This window comes from Myotis davidii, unplaced genomic scaffold (genome assembly GCF_000327345.1).
Source record: "Myotis davidii unplaced genomic scaffold, ASM32734v1 scaffold89, whole genome shotgun sequence".
Classification (NCBI taxonomy): Eukaryota; Metazoa; Chordata; class Mammalia; order Chiroptera; family Vespertilionidae; genus Myotis; species Myotis davidii.
The window spans coordinates 1,520,501-1,534,803 of NW_006300372.1; the positions used below are offsets into that span (position 1 = coordinate 1,520,501).

The window sequence follows — 14,303 nt, forward strand, 5'->3', positions numbered from 1 at the left end:
GGGCGAGCCCGCGACTCTCCGGCGAGGAAAGAGGGGCGCCTGGCCCCGTGCGTTCTGGAAGGGTCTGGGGATGGCCGAGCGCTGGGGGTGCCCCCGGCTCCGCGGTGGGTGTGCGCGGCACACAGGTGTCCCCGGAAGTGGGACGGCGGTGCCCGGGGCGCCGCAGCCTGTGGGAAACGTTCGCGCCCACGGCTCCGGTTTCCTCGGGGAAGAGTTGCTCACCCCTGAGTGCCCAGCGTGGGAATGGAGCATCCCCTGCCCAGGGGGCGCTGCCTCCCCTCGGGAAAAGGCGGCTTGGGACTGCTTCGCTCCCGGCACGCAGCTTCAGGCTGCTCGGGGCCGCCGGGTTGTCCGAAAGGCACGCGAGAAGGGCTGGGTGCAATGGTTGCTTAGCCCGGGATTCTTTGGAGGGTTGGCGGCCAGTAAACGCCGCATCGAGAATCAGAACCGGTACGGAGGCAGGTCCTGATTCTTGGGCTTAACAGGAGGTGATAGGGGTGGGGCTCCAGAGCCCGAGTGTTCCTTTACTCTGAACCGTGGGCGAGTGTTTAAAAATAGAAGGAACACATCCTGACGCTCCCCCCTTCCGCTCCCTTGCTCTCCTTCTTACCTCTCCCGCTATCCTTGAAACGTCAAAGGTCTGAGAAGGAATGCCCTCGGTTCTCGATCAGAAAAGAGAAGTTTAAACTTATTCCTCAAGATTCTGGAACCTTTTGAAAACCACTTTTGCTTGTTTCCTTGCGGTGGGGGGAAGAAGTGAAATCTGCATTCTGTGTATGATTTTCCCTTGACCCTTTTTGCAGAGCCAGAGAGTTGCTCCTTCCGGCCAAACAAGAGTGGCCTGGGGATGAGCATCTGAGATTGTGAGATCCTTTGGGTGCTTTTTCAGGCCGTCCCTTTAAAAGTAGTCCAGCCCATCTTTTAGTTTTGAGAATCAGGAATAATGTGAAGGCAGAGAGGGGAATTGTCTTTGACTTCACTTTTCCTGTCTCTGTGATGGATTTCTTCGTAGGCAATACCTTTCAGCCGAGAAAGGTTGCGTTGGCAGATGAAGGACCTAACAGAATTTCCCCAGCCTCACTAAAGGAAATTTACGGAAGGCAGGTGCCTGAGATGTCATTTTGTGAGCCTTTTATTTCTAAAAATGAAGAGGGAGACAATGGAACCCCAGGGCAGCAGGTGCCAATCTTTTGGGGGTGAAATAAACGTAGAACTGTGACTGATGAGGCTCCTCAGAGGCTGGAGACTGTGACCTGAAGCATGTAAACAGATTCTTCCTTTGTCAATGATCAGGGCCATCCCGGGTTCAGGAAATACTTGACCCCTGGTTTGGAGTAAGTTAGGAGCCCATTTATAGATTGGGCCCCACCGATTTTGATCGAATCTCAGGCCTTTAATCAGGCCTCTGCTTTATCCAGTGAACATTTCAATGCTGTGCCTGTGTGCTGGGTACTGCCCTGGGCATGGAGGATGGAGCAGTGAATACTCAGCCCCTGGGGCTACAGGGACTCAGTAGAATTATCTCAGGTGCTGTTACTCTTTTTACAAATGAGAAAACAGGCTTGGGGGATTCACTAGTCCAGAGCCACACTAGCAGCCGGGCTTAGTTTGGAACCCCCACTTGGTCTGAGCTGGAGATGGAGTGCTTGCTGATGCAGAGCTCTTAATCCTGCCCCATCCCACTTACCCAGAATGGACCCTATGGACCAAGCCTTCTGGAATTAGGATTTTGATTTTGTATCTGGTCTTGAATTTGAAGAGGGTGCAAGTGTGTGGCTGGTAGTTTATTTGACTGCTGTAATTGGTGTGTGTGTGTGTGTAAGAATTCTTCGGGTAGGAGGAAATAATGCAGTGATAGGGGTTAAGAGTTATTGAAGTTGTGTAATGGAATTGACCAGCCCTGTAACTTGGGGGAAAGTCTTACATGGAACTAAGTGTTCTAATCTCTGAATATGTAGTTCTATTACTACTACTACTACTACTACTACTACTTACTTGGACAGGTCATGTGACCTCTTACAGTGGTTCTCAACCTGTGGGTCACGAACAATGAAAATACATCCCGAATATCAGATATTTACATTATGGTTCATAACAGTAGCAAAATTAGTTATGAAGTAGCAACGAAAATAATTTTATGGTTGGGGGTCACCACAACATGAGGAACTGTATTAAAGGGTCGCGGCATTAGGAAGGTTGAGAACCACTGTAAGAGGATGAAATCCCAGACTTAAGGCATTCCATTATCATTAGGTGCTTGCTACATTGTATATACTACTACTGTATTAGTATTTGTGTATTGTTTTCCTTTGGGTGATATTTATCCCTACTGTAAATGTAAAGGTAGTATTTTAAAAAATAAGTACATAATTTATAAGTAACAGTGGTTTGGATGATTTATAGTTTCTTCCGGCTCTAAAATTTTATGGCTTTATTTTATAATCAGTATTTATAGATCTTTAGATTTAAGTTTTATTTGTGTGTTTATATGGGCAATAAAACTGGCCTTTAGGGATTGCCAAGGTTCAGCGAGGTCATTGTTATTGCTGCTTCCACTTTATGCGCGAGGAAACTGAAGATCAGAGAGATCAGTAACCTGCCCAAGGCAACACAGCAAATAAGTATATTTAAAGTGGTCTGATTCCAAAGCCTGTGCACTTAATCCTGAAGCAAAACTGTCCACTAGGTCAGTTTTCTCTAGAGTCCCCTTGAAAATCTGGTAAACACCATGGACTCCATAAAATGAACTTACAGTCTTTCCCTGGAGTCCAAACTTCTGGTCAGGACACATAGAAGATAAGCAATAAGATGATTCGGGACCTACATTTTTAAAAATCCTGGCTTTGGAGATAGTTCTCATTTGATGTGCAGTAGTGCCTTTGAGCCTCCCAGTCACTTTTTCTATGCTGATTTGTTCAGGCCTTTTCTGTGGGCACTTATCCACCCAGGACCCTTTCCTTGACCTGATTAATCAGTGTCTCAATGAAGAGGATACTTCTCTCTCTCTCTCTCATAGAGACAGTAGAGGGTCAGGATGAATTTGGGACTTACAGAATTAAGAAATTTAGGATTTCCTGGGTTTGAATCTTGACCCCATCACATACTGGGCGACTCTGGGCAAGTCACTAAGCTGGAGCTCCTCCTATGTAATATGAGAATAGCCATATTCACCCCCTAGAGTGGTTGTGAGATCTAAATGATACATTGTGTATAAAGAAAATACATTTGCTTGAGCTGGTACATAGCACTGCTCAATTAGTGATAGTTATCATCTTCCAGCATTCAGGGGTGTCAAAACTTGGAGCAAAAGTCACTTACGAGTAGAAGGTTGGTAAATTTGGTTTGGATATAAAGAGTTAGGCCCCTGCTACCTTCATGCCAGTTGTTGGTAGCTTACACAGTGGTGTATGTATTAACTATTGGTGGGAAGAATCCTGGTAATGTTTGTGTAAAGTTGTGGCTATGCCAAACAAAACAAAGCAAAACAAAACAAAACAAAACAACCACAGTTAAAAAGAAAAAGAAAAAAGTAAGTCTCCTAATATCTTTGTGTTTCTAATAACATTCTGGCAGCTTGAATTTTCAGTCTTCTTGCAGGAGTAACTCCCTGCCTCGGTGGTTGTGCTGGCTGCCTCTCTCTGCCGTGTAGAGAAAGCTTGTGGAATGTATTGGACTTCATGTCTGGCTATCTCATGGAGTCAATGGCAAAACAAATGTAGTTTCATAGAAATGAAAGTGAATCAGGTTGTTGCCTTTGAGAGGTGGTGAGGGTCTTCAGGAACTGTGTTTCTATCTTGGCAGTTGGTTTATGAACCTATTGCTGGGGAAATGCTCCTTTAAATTTGACTTCTGTTCTCTGAGACAGAATGAGGTATCTTTATTCTCATAGTCTAAGGTGAGTCAGAAGTACACATTTTAAAATATCAACTTTATTGAGATATAATTCACCATACCGTACAGTTCACCCATTTAAAGCATCCAAGTGAATGGTTGTTAGTACATTCACAGTTTTGCACAACCATCACCACAATCAATTGAACATTTTCATCACCCTCAAAAGAAACCCCATTCTTGCCAGGTTGGTGGCTCAGTGGTTGAGAATTGACCTATGAACCAGGAGGTCACTGTTTGATGCCCAGGTTGCACATGCCCAGGTTGCAGGCTCAGTCCCAAGTAGGAGGTGTGCAGGAGGCAGCCAATCAATGATTCTCTCTCATCGTTGATTTTCTCTCTCTTGCTCCCTCTCCCTTCCTCTCTGAAATCAATAAAAAATATATTTTTAAAAAGAAACCCCATTCCCATTAGCAGTCATCCATTTTCCCCCAACTCCACTTCCCCAATCTCTAGTCAACCACTCATGTAATTTCTATCTATGTAGATTGACCTATTCTGGACATCAGAAGTGCAATTTAAATAGTTTTTTTCCACGATGGTGGCGGGTGACCAGCTTTAGGCACAGAGTTCTTGATTGGAATTCTGTAAGTTGCTTTTCTTCCTCGGGGATTTAAGTAGAGACGAGGTCCCAAAGACTGAATCGGGGCCCAGGGAAACCCAGGTGTGACTTTGTGTTTCCAACCCAGGAGAGGGAACTGACTTAAAAAAAAAGTCCTTCCACTTTAATTCATTCTGCTCTCGATTGGATTGAATAAATTGCATCTAATCTATAGTTCTCAACCCACTGACTGAGACTTAAGCTCTCCTCCTCCCTGCTTTTAAAACTAATTAATAGACTTTATTTTTAGAGCAGTTTCAGGTTTCTAGAACAATTGAGTGGAAAGTATAGCGAGTTCCCATATAATCTCTCACACCTATTCCTTCCTATTATTAACATCTTCAAGTAGTGAGGTACATTTGTTACAGTGGTGATATAATGTTTTTAACTAAAGTCCATAGATTACATTAGGGTTCACTCTTTGTGTTGTGCATTCTGTGGGTTGGGACAAATGTATAATAACAGGTATTGGTCATTATAGAATCATACAGAATAGTTTCATTGCCCTAAAATCCCTAGTGCTTCACTCCTACGCCCCATCCTTGACAACTACTAAACTTTTTGTTTCCCCAGTTTTGCCTTTTCCAGAATGTCATATAGTTGGAATCATACAGTATGTAGCCTTTTCACATTGGCTTCTTTCACTTAACGATATGCATTTAAGGTTCCTCCATTTGTTTTGTGACGTGATAGCTCATTTCTTTTTATCACTGATCAATTTGCCATTGTCCCTATGTACCACAGGAATGTGTCCATCTATAGAAGGACATTTTGGTTGCTTCCAAGTTTTGGCAATTATGAATAAAGTAGTTTCACGTGCGGACATGAGTTTTCAACTCATTTGGGTAAATGCCAAGGAGCGCAATTGCTGGATCAGATGGTATGGTAAGAGTATATCTAGTTTTGTAAGAAACTGCCAAACTATCTTCCAGAGTGGCTGCACCATTTTACATTCTCACCAACAATGAGTGAGAGTTCCTGTTGCTGCACATCCTCAGCCACATTTGGTGTTCTCTGTATTTTAGACTCAGGGTGTAACGAACAATCCTATCTTTTTCCAGAACTTTTTCATCATTCCAAACTGAAACTCTATACCCACAAAACAATAACGCCCCATTATTTCCTCCCCTAGTACCTGGCAAACCTCTATCCTACTTTCTCTCTCCATGAATTTGAGTACTCGAGCTACCTCATATTAGTGGAATAATCCAGTATTTGTCCTTTTGTGTCTGGTTTACCTAGTATTTCACTTAGCCTAATGTTTTCAAGGTACATACATGTTTTAGCATGTATCAGAATTTCATTCCTTTTTATGGTTGAATATCTTATTTGTTGAGTTTTAGTTACCAACAACTATCATTAAGAAAGACTATTCTTCCCTGGCTGGTGTGTCTCAGTTGGTTAGAGTGTTGTCCCATGCACCAAAGGGTCGTGAGTTTGATTTCTGGTCAGGGCAGTACCCAGGTTGCAGATTCCATCCCCAGTGGGTGTGGGTACGGGAGGCAACTGATCAATGTTTCTCTCTCACATTGATGTTTCTCTCTCTCTGCCTCTCACCCTTGTTCCCTCCCTTTCTCTTTCTCTAGAATCAATGAAAAACATATCCTTGGGTGAAAATTAAGAAAAGAAAAAAAAAGAAAGACTATTCTTTCTCTTTTAAATTTATAAAAAGGTATTTTTCCCCCTCTCCTCATTTATACCCCTTCAGAACGATCACTAACACTCGGAATTAACCTATTGATTTATCATGGGTATGTATCTCAAGAACATTAAGTTTATGGTTATTTTTTTCAAAGGAGTCATTTGTTTTAGGTCTTCATATTTTTAGGGAGTTTTTTTCCCCAATGCTTTATTGAATTATTTCACCAGTTTTAATTGTACAATTTAGAGTTCTGCAACCAACACCCCAATCCAATTTTAGAACATTTGCGTCACCCCACAAAAAGGCTCTCTCATCTGGAGGTTCTGGGGGGAAATCTTCCATCCACCTCACTTCAGTTGTCCACAGGATTCATTTCCCGGTGGCTGTCTGAGGTCCCCGTTCTCTTGCTGACTGTCAGAAGGGGCCATTCTCTGTTCTTAAGAGATAGCCACACTCCTTCTCTTGTGGCTCCTCCATCTTCAAAGCCAGCAAGAGCCCTCTTAGTTCTCAGAATGACCACTGAAACTCTGATTTCCCCTTTTGCCTCAGGCCAGGGAAAACTCCCAGATTTCAAAGGGTTCCTGTGATTAGATTAGGCCCACCTGGATAATTGCCTTTTTGATGAACTGAAAGTCAATTGATGAATTCCTTGTGCTGTATAATGTAACAGAACCACAGGACTGATAGCCCATCATATTCACAGGCTCCCCCACAGCACGTTCTGGCAGTACTGTCACTTTTTTATTCCTTGGGCAGGGTAAACTCTTTCTTACCCCAAGTCATTTGCACTTGCTTTTCCCTCCACTGGGAAGATTTAGCTCTAAACCTTCTTTTGCACAGTTGGCTGCTTCTAGTCATCTCAGCCTCCATCAGAGGTGTCCTCAGGCGGGCTGAATCCCTGCCCACCCAGCTGGTCAATGTCAACCATACCTTCTATTGGTATTTTCTTCATGTACATATCAATAGTTCAGGTTATTTTGCTGACCTATATGTTGGCTTATTTTTGTCTGGCTCTCCTAGCTTGATGTAAACCCTATGAGAGTCTTTCTCTGAGTTTCTTGTCTCCCACTGGCCCGTCAGAGCCCCTGGCACTTGGTTGGTGCTCAATAAATAATGTTTGAATAAATAAATGAATGAGTAGGACAGTGGATTAAGTCTAACCTCAGGGGATCCTGAGAGGGAATACTTCAAAGAGTTAGACAGCCTAAATATCCCTATAGGTTTGTCTTTTCTGAAAATTTAAGTTAAATTGAATTGTATGTGGTCTATTGCATCTTCATTTAGCATAGCATAATGTTTTTAGATTCATCCATGATGTAGCATGCATCAGTGGTTTGTTTCTTTTTATTACTGAAGGGCATTCTATTTTGTAAATCCTGTTTTGTTTACCCATTCACCAACTAATGAACATTTGGGTTCTTTCTAGCTTTTGGCTCTTATGAATGTTACATTGAAAATTTGTATATATATCTTTTGTAGACATATGTTTTCATTTCACATTTCACTTCTTACTAGGAGTATAATTGCTAGGTTCTATAGTTAATGTATGTTTAATTTAAAAAACAACAACAAACACCTGCCAAACTGTTTTCCATAGCAGAAGCATCATTTTAAATCCCTCAGGGTACTAGGGTTGTGATTTCTTCAGGTGATCTCCAACACTTGTTTTAGACTGTCTTTTTGATTGTGGCAATCCTAGTGGTTGTGAAGTAGTATCTCATTGTGGTTTTAATTTGTGTTTTCCTGATGACGAATGATCTTGAGCATCTTTTCATGTGCTTCTTGGCCATGGTGTATTTTCTTTGCTGAAATGTCTTCAGATATTTTTGTTGGGCAGTATTTTATATCTTGGATCTCCTCCCCCTTTTACTTTGTTTCATAAAACTTTTGATGGTTAAGTGAACAGCCTTCAGTGTATTCTTCATTAGCCCTCATTTGGGGACTTTTTAATTCCATTTACTTCAAACCTCAGATGCATTTAACTGGTCAGTTTCAGGATCCCAGGGCTTAGGAAGGTGGTTCTTATGAAGCTGACATTCAAGTGTTTGCTCTGGGCAGGCCAGCCAGCATCTCTCTGGGCAGAGGTGGCAGGCTGGCTGTCCAAATTCCGACCAGTGTAAGCTAATGATCACAAACACCATGACTTGACAAAGTGAGAATGGGTCAGGGAGGAACCTATCACCACTGAGCAATTGGGGAAAGCAGCCCATGAAGGTGACTTTGTTACCCTGTCAAGGCCACTGCATTTTGAAAAGTTAACCTAGGGAGGGGTGCCCATATAGAGATAACAGTCAAAGTGGTTTTCTAGATTTACATTTCTGACTCACCCTAGTTTTAACTTTTAACTGTAATCCAGTATTTTTCAAATTATGTATTTCTTGCCATCAAAGGAAGGCTTTCACTAACACACATGGGGCCCTGCTCTGCTCTACCATGTCCTCTAAGCTCTAGCCTACACTGTAAGGGTTTTTAGGATGGCAGTAGTAGGTGCAGAAGTCATGAGGAGGGACAGTGCATGGAGTGCTTGAGGACTGGCAGGGAGACCAGTGTGGTTGGAGCAGAGTAATGGCAAATGAACAGGCAGGGAGTCCAAGAGTCAGGTTATGGGGGTCTTGCGACCCAGAAAGGACTCCGGGTTTCATTCTAAGTGTGATGGGCAGCCATGGCCATGGGAGGTTGTGACATGTCCTACTTGTGTTTTTAAGAGATCTTGGGACCGCTGTGTGGAGAATAGGTATAGTGGGGCAGGAATGGAGGCAAGGAGACCAGTTAGGAGGCTGTTCTAATAGGTCAGGTAAGAGGCAATGGTACCTGGGGCTAGAGTGGCAGCATCAGAGATGGTGGTCAGATTCTGGGTATTTTTGGAAGTAGAGTCCATAGGATTTGCTGTTTGATTAGATTTGGGTTATGAGAAAAAAGAGAGAAGTCAAGAATGATTTAAATGTTTTTGGCTTGAGCAATTATATGAATGATGGTGCTATTTTATGAAATAAGACTTGGGAGCAGTATTAGGTTTGAGGGGAAAATGAACAGTTTGAATGAATGACCTAATCTTACCATGCAAAGACAAAAAAAATTACATGGTTTATGAATACATTTTTATAAAAGCATCAGAGAATATGGAAATGAACAGAGTAAAGCCCCCTTCCTAGTTAACCACTGTCACCAGCTCAGTATGCTTTTTTCTTGTCTTTTTTTCTGTGCTTATTTGTTTTTTTTATAAATGGGATTATACTCTATGAGTTATTCTCTGTTTTGTTTTTCTAATTAATACTATGTTTTAGTAATCTTCCCTGTCAGTACATGTACATAAGTGAATTCTTTTTAGTGACTGTAGAAAGTTCTGTCATGTGCAAATATAGCTTATGTACCTAGCCTCCTATTGCAGGATGTTTGGATTGTCACAGTTTTTCACTATAGAGGAAGTGCTGCAGGGATTACTTGCACACCCACCTTTGTGTGCGAGTCCCAGTATTCCCACACTAGTTTGCTAGAAGATTCCCAGAATCCTTGAAGATTCCTCCAAGTGGAATTGTTGCCAAACTCCAATTTTTACAAGCTTTTTGACATCTATTGTTTAGGTCCTTTGCATCAGATTGGCCAGTTGATACCTGTCTAGTGCTCTTTTGAGTGTGTTAGGTTATTTCTAAAGCTTAATTAACTTTTTGCTTAAAATGGAAGCATTCTTTTTTTTAAAAGTATATTTTATTGATTTTTTTACAGAGGAGGAGAGAGGGATAGAGAGTTAGAAACATCGATGAGAGAGAAACACTGATCAGCTGCCTCTTGCACACTCCCTACTGAGGATGTGCTCACAAACAGTACATGCCCTTGACCGGAATCGAACCTGGGACCCTTCAGTCCCCAGGCCCAAGCTCTATCCACTGAGCCAAACCAGTTAGGGCTGGAAGTGTTCTTAACAGATCAGGCCTTTCTGTTAGGCACTGACATGGATTCTAAATGAGGGGATAGAAAAAAAATGTGTAGGTGTGTGTACCTGTCTGTGTGGGCGTGTGTGTGTGTGGTGTGTGTGTGTGTGGGCGTGTGTGTGTGTGTGTGTGTGAGAGAGAGAGAGAGAGAGAGAGAGAGAGAGAGACAGAGAGAGAGAGAGAGAGAGATACATAGATAGTGGAAGTGAAAGATAGAGAAGAAAGAGAGAGATTACAATTAATTGACCGTGTCCTTGGGCCTGTCTGGTATCTTTTCTGAGCTGCAGGTGCTTACAGATAAAATGGGTGATGGGATGGGGCTTTGCCCATATCTAATGGGATATTTCAACATTAAATTTCAGGGACTGAGAAGGAAATCACATTTGTTAGGGTGAGAAAACAGCATTAGTGGCCAGAGGAATGTTTACAAATTAGAGTCACTGGGGTTTACACATTTTTGTAGAAACCCAGTATGGAGAAAGAGAGGAAATAGTAAGGAAAACAGCGCCTCAGTGTGTGCCAGAAGCTGTCATGGCATGTTTACATCTGGCTCATTTCACCTTGGTTGGAAGGCACAGAATGCTGCAGAGGGTGAGCTTGGAGGCTGGGCAGTGGCCTCCTATATTTAGAAAGAGGAGATTCCTGGGGTTAGAGTGGGTGCATGCCTGTGTTTTCTTTGCCAGAAGAACAAAGGTTTGAGGGGCTTGGGAATTCTGGACCAAACCTTGTTAACTGGCTGGCTTCTCTGGGCCACGCCAGTAGCTACGCTTTGACTCCTGCTGCTGCTTCAAAGGAAAAGCCAAAATCAACCCCATTTCACATGGTTTGTAAAGACACCACAGGTAGATTTTATAGCTCATCTGATCTTGCTATCAGATGTGCTTTCAAGGCCACTTTGAATACTGAAAATATGAACTGGCTCCTCCTGTTCTTTAGGTAGACTTCAGATAGATTTCCAGGCAGATCGAGTGGAACCTTGGCAGTTTCTGTGCCACTGAGACGTCAAGCAGATACAACTAAAACCTTAACAGATTCCTGACTGCGAATTTCATTATTGCACTTGTGGGCCAGCAGGTCGAAAATGATTATCAGTTGAGCAAATAAAATTAAAAAAAAACATTTTTACTTAAATTCATACCTATGTTTCTTTTTAAAAAGTGTAAGTAGGTAATATTCAAAAGGGACAAAAAGGAATTTATCCTTTCAATTCCTACTGTCTCCTGATCCCTAGTTCTACTGGGAGGCAACATTTTACGGGTTCTTGTATATATTTGATACATAATTTATGCATATGCCAGCAAATATATTTATGTATTTTTTTTAGTAGCACGCCATATGCAGTGTTTTGCATATATTTGCAGTGTGACACTATTTTATTATACTTTAGATAATATTCTACATTGGTACATGTAGAGCTAACTTAGTTTTAGCATTTCATTGGCATTGTAGTCCACTGTATGAATATAACATAGTTTATTTAACGAGCACCCCTAATAATAAACATTTAGATGATTTCCAGTCTTTTACCATGACAAGCAATGCTGCTGTGAGCATACTGGTGTTACCTGTCATGGGCACATAAGTGAGTAGATCTGTAAGACGACTTCCTAGAAATGGAACTACGGGGTCCAAGAGTATGCATTTTTTTTCATTTCGATAAAAGTCTCATAAGAGTGTTTCTGAAAAGTTCCGCGTGAGCTGAATTTTATAAATTGTGATTTTAAAGTAGGAAGGAAGCTCATTATTTAGTTTATGACAGAGTGGCCTCTGTAGTAAAACAATGCTTAGAGTTTTCTCCATTTCCTACTCCCCAGTCTCTGTATGTATTGTTGATTCTGGAATTAAAAGCCACAACAAAATCATTCCCTAAAATGAGACACAGTGTACCAGGAGTCACTTGAACTTACAGCCCCAGGGAACCTGTTTGTGTTCCTAGTGAGGGTGCAGTTGAGTTTTATCTTTGTGCAGCATGTGCATTATTCAGGAAGTGTGGCTATTGAAGGCGGTCAGTCTTCTACCTTTGGTGACTGGAGGTCATGACTTTGGGCCAGTAGGCACACCTTGTCTACCAGTGAAGCTTCTGGGGAGTGGAGAGGGAACAGAGAGTTTTGTCTGATATCTCTCTTCTGTCAGCCTCTTCTGCAGAGTTTAGCACTTCCCCCAGTGGAGGACAGGATTACTAGTATGTCACCTGTCCTCTGTGGTCTCTAGCCCAGTGCCTGTGACAGCTCACATTGGCATGGAAGGCTCCTGGTGGTGGGTTTCTGGGACCGGACAGGCACAGTTCCTGTTTTCTAGGAGCTCAGTGCCTACAGGCAGGGGAGGCATAGACAGTCCACAAGTAAGTACAGCAGGATGATTGCTAGCAGTCTGAAAGGGTCTGTGGAAGAGGGAGCAGAGAACTTTGGGAAAGGCAGGTGAAGGCTTATCAAGTCCAATGAGGCAGTGTTCCAAATCGCAGGCATTTGAAATCACCTCTGTTATTTTTGTCCACTTTACTACTGTTTATTTCCTTTGAAAAACTGTACTTGTTAAAAAGGGAACTTTATGACATTCTGAAATCATAGGTTTGATGTGGTTAGCAATATTTTTTTTTTCTAAAATGTCTTGAAGTAATCATTAAATTGAAAATATGTTTCTCCAGGTGATTCTAAGGTGTAGGGTTTCTCAGCCATAGCTGCCCATTGAAATCACCTAAGGAGCCTGGGACTCATCTCTGGAGATTCTGATGTAATTTGTTTTGGTTGCAACTTTGTCAATGTATTATGTAAAATAATCCCGTATCTTATCAGTGATTTGAGCTTTATTCAGCGTAACACTGTGCCAAGGCAGAAGCATGCAAGAGAATGAACCATCTGGCCATCATGCTGGGAAGGGGAGGGAAGGTGGGCTGTGCTTCCCAGCTGAGGGTACAGGTGTTGGAGTAGGTGGCAGTGTGCCAAGGGTATACAAAGCCAGTGGCAGTAAGTATACTTTGTTTTAAAATCTGTCTTAATGGAATTATTGTTTGGATATTCAGTCAAACGCTGATAAGTTATAGAGGAGAATGCAGGCTTCCAGGGCGTTTTTGAGATGTGCTGGCTGAAGAGAACATGTAGTCCATAGTGGACAGAGGAGGTAGGAGTCTCGGGGTGATGGCCGAAATGTGTACCACAGGAGAATAACCGTGTGATTGACGGGGATATGGAGGTAAGTCAGCTTGTCCTTGCTGAATTGTTCCCAGGAGACATGCAGGGGGAGACACCTGCAAGGTGGTGGGAACACAGGGCTGCCGCTCTGGGGTACCGGTGTAGGTTGGGGTCTCACCAGGTGCTATTCGAGGCCCAGGCAGTGGTTCCCGGGCACAGCTGCCCATTGAAATCACCGAAGGAGCCTGAGACTCATCCCTGGAGATTCTGATATAATTTGTCTTGGTTGCAACTTGGGCATGGGTTGCAACCAAGACAAATGGGTTAAAAGCTCCCTAGGTGATTCTAATGTGTAGCAAAAGTGAAGAACCGCTGGCACGGAGTGAGAGAAGAATGGAGGCCAAAATCCTGGGGAATATCGACATTCAGCAGAACAGGTGGGTAGAAGAGAATTGGAGAGACTTTTGCTCTATGACCAGGTGTTTCATCCTGGCCAGTTAGGTGAGGGCATGTCCAGAGGCCTTTGGATTTGACCTTTGGAAGTGAAACTGGAGAAAGCAGTATAAGTACAAAGGTGATAAATATCCACCTTACAACATTATTGTGAAGAATTCATGAGATAACTGTAGGTGTTGTGCTTAGCAGGGTAAACAGATGCAGAGTAGGTGCCCTATAATTGAAACATGCCATTATTGTCATTTCTAGATTATCCGTGTTGTAAGGTAGTGGATCTTAGATGTGAATGTGTGTAAGCTTCCCAGGCTCTCACAGGAAATTCTGATGGATGAGCTCTGGGATGAGGTATGGAAATCTGCATTCCTCACAGGTGATTTGCCTGGAGGGGGGTCCTTGGACCACACATTAAGTCTGTGTAGGCCCATAGAGATCCTACATAAACCTGGTCTGAAATTCTTTGTCTGCCCCCAACATGCATAGCTGTGCTGGCTAGCCTCATGTTAGGACATCTCAGGTATTTAGAAGGAGCTCTGTGGCAGGTCAAGGAACCATGGGGGAGGGCGGATGGTTCAAAAGAGTACAGATTCGCCCTAACCGGTTTGGCTCAGTGAAAAGAGCATCGGCCTGCGGGCTGAAAGGTCCCACGCTCGATTCCG

At 42.8% G+C, this 14,303-nt stretch overlaps 1 protein-coding gene across 1 annotated transcript in view; it reads left to right on the forward strand.

The window, feature by feature from the left end:
* ARHGAP26 (Rho GTPase activating protein 26) overlaps nucleotides 1-14,303 on the forward strand; it is a 416,968-nt gene that overhangs the window by 441 nt on the left and 402,224 nt on the right. The gene's annotated exons all lie outside the window — the stretch shown is intronic.